This window comes from Bos indicus x Bos taurus, chromosome 8 (assembly GCF_003369695.1).
Source record: "Bos indicus x Bos taurus breed Angus x Brahman F1 hybrid chromosome 8, Bos_hybrid_MaternalHap_v2.0, whole genome shotgun sequence".
Taxonomy (NCBI): Eukaryota; Metazoa; Chordata; class Mammalia; order Artiodactyla; family Bovidae; genus Bos; species Bos indicus x Bos taurus.
Genome location: NC_040083.1, coordinates 32,863,336 through 32,869,612, shown reverse-complemented (window position 1 = coordinate 32,869,612; position 6,277 = coordinate 32,863,336). Strand labels below are relative to the sequence as shown.

Here is a 6,277-nt window from a genome sequence, read left to right as displayed (position 1 = left end):
AATTTGCAAATATTAGCTAGCTAACATGAGTCTCATTAGTCATATTACAACATGTTGATCTTTCACTAAACAAATTTCTAATTAGATTAATTATTGTATATAGTTTTGTTAAGTATTTTGGGGCATTGTGTCTATAGGCTTTTTTAATCCTGCTATTTCTTAATTATCCATTAGTCTTTTTCTTTTCCTTTATTTGCACTAAAATTCTCAGTCAATTTTTAGTGTTTTCCATTTTTGGCCACTAGTCTCAGTGATAATTTATATCTAATTCAGTCAAAGACATCTAAAAGTGTAGTGTAATTTGACTTTTATATCCTAAAATTTTCTTTGAATTTTGAAATACAATCTTGTTCACTGTTGAAAATCAATATCTTAAAAGCCTTAGACTTCATAATCTGAGCCCTTGTTCCATGTGGAATTTAGAATGTTACACTTCTTAAAGTGAGAAGTTACATACTGGCTAATTTGTGTTACTTGAAGTTGTTGTCAAGTACAAGACAGTAAATTGTTAGGCTACCAAAGTAATTAGCCACTGTATTAGGTTTTGCTAGGCTATGGTGCATAGAAGATTAAAAAGCATTTGTGAACAGAATTGAGTCTGCAGCTGCTCTGTAGCAACCCATACAAAATTCACTCACTATCCTGAAAGATTAGGATGGGGTACATGTCTCTGGGGTGAATGCTTTTGAAAAATAATTCACATTCACAGTCCTCCCATATTCAGGAAGCCTGATTTCTTACAACGATCTTTTGAGTGGCAGTACTTGAACTTCCCATTCCAATACTAATGATTAATGTATAAGAGTTGCAGTTTAATATCATTTTTTTTCTCCCGAAAGCTTCTTGGATCCTGATTTCAGTAACTGATTTAACATATAAATTGGCCCAAACTTGGCAAAAATCAAGAATATTTAACAGGGCACAGATGGTGCAGCAGAAAGCAATATCCAGAGATTTGGTGACTCGAGTGCTCTCTAACCCTCCACCAGCTGCTTTAGCTCAAGTGTGAATAAAGACCTTTTAAGAATCAATGAAATTGTGTTATGTTGTGCCTAAGTAGTGCCCACCCAACCAAATTGACACCGAAAACAGAAACAACCATATGGTTTTAAGTGTATTAGAGAAAAGTAGGCTGCAGCTTGATACTTAAGTATGTTAAAATACTACTGCTGATTTCTTGTGCACTGCATATGTCTAAGAAGCATCTTATATGAAAAAATATACTCAGCTCTGAATCTCTTAGTTTTCTGATTTAAATGTACAAAAGGTAAAATAGACAACCACAGCCCAAGTCCAGAAGACATGCTACAGATTACTTTAGGAATTGAAACAAAACCACAATCAATATATTTTTAATATATTTGGGCCCTGGTACAACATGAATGGAAGTGAGCATTTTTTTTTTTTTTTTAATATCCAGAGATGCTTTCTATGGCTCCTTTAGTTTGCAGAAAATGATGACTGATTTTACACACTGATTATCCTTAACATGTGAAATTTTATCCATTTCAGGTAGCCGAAGACCTCCTGGGATGGGTTTCATTTTCAACAGGTAATATAAAATAAATGGATCATATTTCTATAAATATTCATTAAAACTCAAGTGGCTGTGGCTAATATAGAATGTGTTTCTAGCTTAGAATATAAAAATACTTAATTTAAATAAGATTTTATATTTTTCATGACATTTTATTAATCACAAAGAGTAAGCATTTGAAAAGAACTTGTTAAAGTAGTAGGAAATAAAAGAAGCATTATTAAGACCAAAAATATGAATTGAAGTGAACCTCTTCAATAATATGTAAAGAGAATTATTTAAATATCTATACTATACATTAGTATATTTCACTAAAAATGTAAATCTTAAAAATTAAATGGTTTAAATTACCTGTCATTATAATTGTATATATACATGGTGATTTATCATAACTGTATATTTTAAGTGACTTATTGTTGGATATATTTAAGAAAAAATTCATTGAAATTTGCCCTGTTCCAAGTTGGATTATCCTATATGTCACCTGTAAGAGTAAAATATGAAAACTCTTTAAATGACTATTTGATGTTATATATATTTTATATATTTTTAGTTGAATGCCTGGTCATGCTTAGCCATTCAGTCATGTCCAACTATTTGTGACCCCATGGACTGTGGCCCACCAGGCTTCTCTGTCCATGGAATTCTCCAGGCAAGAATACTGGAATGGATTTCCATTTCCTTCTCCAGAGAAAGGTCCTGACCCAGGGATTGAATCCAGGTCTCCTGCATTACAGGCAGATTCTTTACCTTCTGAGCCACCAGGGATTCCCAGTTGAATGCTCTATTGGAATATAACTGTGAAGCCTTAGTATCAACTTTATCTTCAAGCAGAATAGTAAAGATACATTAAGATAAAGCTTCAGAAATTTGGAAGCAAACAAAAGGCGCCAATGACGATCTTTCAGTGTGTTTATTTGGGATTTTTACCTTAATTATTTTAAAAGTACCTAAAGGAGATTTCTTGCCTGGAGAATCCCAGGGACAGAGGAGTCTGGTGGGCTGCCGTCTATGGGGTCGCACAGAGTCGGACACAACTGAAGCAACTTAGCAGCGGCAGCAAAAAAGATTATGTAATGAAATATTTGGGACTAGACTAGGTGAGAAAATAGAAGAGACAAAAACTAGAATTCAATCTCAAATTTTTATTGGAAATTAGACAAGTAAATCAAGAGTTATTGAGGAGGAAAAAGAGCCAGATAATAGATAGCTTAAGCGCTACAGACAAAACAGGCTGTCATCTAGGATGCTGATTCATTTGTGTGATTAAAAGAAAAAAAGAAAGCTTAGTCAGCTGCTACAAGGATAGATACTCTTGCAATTTTCATTCACTTTTTAGATATAATCCTATTATCAGACTCAAAGCACATTGACTGAGGTGGGGGTTCTTGAGGAAGACATTGTCCCAATGCCCTTTAATCCTTCCTTAAAGATATCATTGGGGAAAGAGAAATATCAGGCATTTTGCATCTGTTATATACAGAGTCCCACTAGCACTGATCCTGAATTGCTATTATAGCCTCCTTATTGGAGGGAGCCTTTTAGGTTGAGGTAATGCATGGAATTCTGGCATAAACATCTCCCATTTGGACACATAGTGGCAGAAGAGTCCTCATGGTGGCTTCCTAACTTGATAGGTATCCTATCCTTTTCTTCCAACTTAACAAATCATAAGTGATACTTTGTCTTGAGAAAAATTGTTGAAATCTTCAGTGCAATTCTCTTTAAATGATGAAGAGGTTTGTGGTCCCTGTTACATAGTCTTCATTTCACCTCTGTCATCCCTGCTTAAAGAATGACCCAAATGTAACTCAGTAAACTTATTCAAGTGGTATTTTCAGCAGTTTTGTCCTATATGGTATCTTTAGATAAATTTTTAAAGATTTCCACAAATTTTCCATTTGTACCATTCTTCCAAGTGATCAGAGTTACTTGATTTCAGTTTAATTCAATTATATCCCTTCCACCTTGGAAAAGGAAGTGATTTGTTCTCACAAGAATTGACAACTCATCCAACTATAAATGTTTGCCAGTAACAGCGGCAAGTCTTATAGAAAATTATATTTACTGCCATAGACAGTAACATAATATAGTTCTTTTTATGTCTTTGGTGGCACTTGTAATGCCTCTTCTTTTATTTCTGAATTTATTTATTGGAGTCTTCTCTCCTGCTTCTCTCTCAAATACTTTATTATTTTGCTTGTCATCTTTGTGCAGGGCTCATGCTAATCTTCTGTGTATCATTCTGATTTTACTATATGTGCTGATGAAGTTAGTATTTCTCTTTTTCTTGGTTAGTCTAGCTAAAAAGGCTTGTTATTTTTTATTTTCTCAAAAGATTAGCTCTTAGTTTCATTGACCCTTTCACTTGTCTTTCTAGCTCTGTTTAAATTTTTATGCTCTAATCCTTTTATTGCTTTCCTTTCACTAACTTTAGAGTAGCTTGTTATTTTTGTTCTCTATTTTCCTTCCTGGAGGTGTAAATTAGACTGTATATTTGATTTTTTCTTAATAAAGGCATTTATCACTATAAACTTCCTTCTTAAGACTACTTTTAATATATCCCTTACGTTTTAGTATGTTTGTTTTCATTTTAACTTGGCTTGAGATGTTTCCTAATTTCTCTTTTGATTTCTTCTTCAAGCCAATTGTTGTTCAAGAGTGACTTGTTTAATTTCTATATATTCATGAATTTACCAGTTTTATGTATGTCAGTTAGGTCCATTGGTCTATGGTGTTTTTCAAGTCTGCTGTTTATTATTTATTTTTTGGTCTGGATATTATATTCATAATTAAAAGATAATAAAAGTAATAAAATATAATAATAAAGATAATAAACAACAATAAAACTCCTACTATTATTGTATTGGTGTCTCTTTTTCCTTTCGGTTTTGCCAAATTGCTTTATACATTTAGATGCCATGATGTTGGGAGAATTATACACACATATTTATAATCGTTGTGCCTTTCCAGTGAATTGATCCTTTTGTTGTTGTTGTTGTTACAGTCACTAAGTCATGTCTGATTCTTTGCTACCCCTATGGACCATAGCCTGTGAGGCTCCTCTTTTCATGGGATTTCCCACTCAAGAATACTGGAAAGGGTTAGGATCTTCCTGACCCAGGGATCAAACCTGTGTTTCCTGCATCTCCTGCATTGGTAGGTAAGTTCTTTACCACTGAGCCACCAAGGTCATTATATAAGGTCCTTCTATATCTCTGTGACAGTGTTTGACTTAAAGTTAAATTTAATTTGATATAAGTAATAACAGTCTGGTTCTCTTTTGGTTCCTATTTGCATGGATTACTTTTTCTATCTCTTCAATTTCAGTTCATATGTATTCTTATAACTAAAGAGTCCCTTCTGTAAACAGCATATAGTTGGCTCTTGAGATTTTTGTTTTGTTTTGCTTAAAAAAATTATGTCGGATAGTCTGTGTCTTTGTATAGGGGAGTTTGGTTCATTAATATTTAAAGTAATTGTTGATAGAGAATGCCTTGCTATTTCCATTTTATTTTTTTCTGTCTGCCTTATAGTATTTGTCCCTTTTTCTCTCTGGCTGTTTTTGTGTTTCATTGATTTTTTCTGCATTGGTATACTTTGATTCTTTCCATTTTTCTTTCATGCATATTCTATTGGCATTTTCTTTCTCATTATAATGGGACCTACGTAAAACAGTCTACGGTTATAACAGTGTTTTAAGCTGATAACCTGATGACATATGGTATATAACCTTTGCTCCACTTGCTTTTTGTCTTTGTCTTTGTTGGTCATTATATTATAATGTGTCTTGATATAAATTCCTCTTATTGGTTATCTTTGGGCTCCTAGATTTAGAGATTCATTTTTCCTTTCCAAGATTTGGGAAATTTTGGACCACTATTTCTTTGAATAACATTTTACTACATCTTTGTCTTTTGACCCTCTTATGGCATTCCATAAGTCTCTTTAGCATTTTTCATTCTTTTATTGTTTTTCTTATTGTTGTTAGCTCCTCTTATTGGATAATTTCCAATGTCTTTTCTCTGAGTTTACTTATCCTTTTTTATGCTTGATATAGTCTTCTGAGAAGCCCTTCTAGTGAATTTTCTAGTTCACTTATTGTGTCCTTCAACTCTATGACATCTGCTAGGTACTTTTTAGTGTTTTCTATCTCTGCTAATATTCTCAGTTTGTTCATGTGTTGTTCTTCAGACCTCACTGAATATGTTTATGATGGTTATTTTAAGTTTTATTTCAAGTAGCTTATATATCTCCATTTCATGAGGGTCCGTTTCTAGAAATTCATTGTGTTCCTTTGCTTGGAACATATTTTTATCATTTTTTCATTGTATTTGATTCCTTATATTGGACAATACAGTTGCTTTTCTCATTCTTCTTGTACTGGTCTTGCACAAGTTAAGACCCAAAGTAGTTGTCCCAGTCAGAGATTCTGAGCAGCCTTTCAAAACTTCATGCCAGTTCAAACTGTCATATTGTTCTCAGTGGCCCCCCAGGCATCTAGTGCTAGGTTTGATCAGTGCTCTAAGACACGACAGAATCCAATAACTGAGAAAACTATGAGAAAAATCAGAGTATTGGACACACAATGTTGTTTCCTCTCTTGGAGAATCTGGGGACTGGGTTTCTTTTTGCCTGAGCTGGGATGTGTGATGTGGTATGTGTTAGTTTGACAGTTTAGGCAACAGTTTTTGTCTTCAATGGTCGTTAAGATCTAGAGTATCCCTGGTCTCATCAGAG

At 33.6% G+C, this 6,277-nt stretch overlaps 1 pseudogene; it reads right to left on the bottom strand.

Annotated features, from left to right (window-relative positions):
• Positions 1-3,718: 3,718 nt before the first annotated feature.
• Positions 3,719-3,816, bottom strand: LOC113897943 (annotated as a pseudogene).
• Between the last annotated feature and the right edge of the window lie 2,461 nt (positions 3,817-6,277).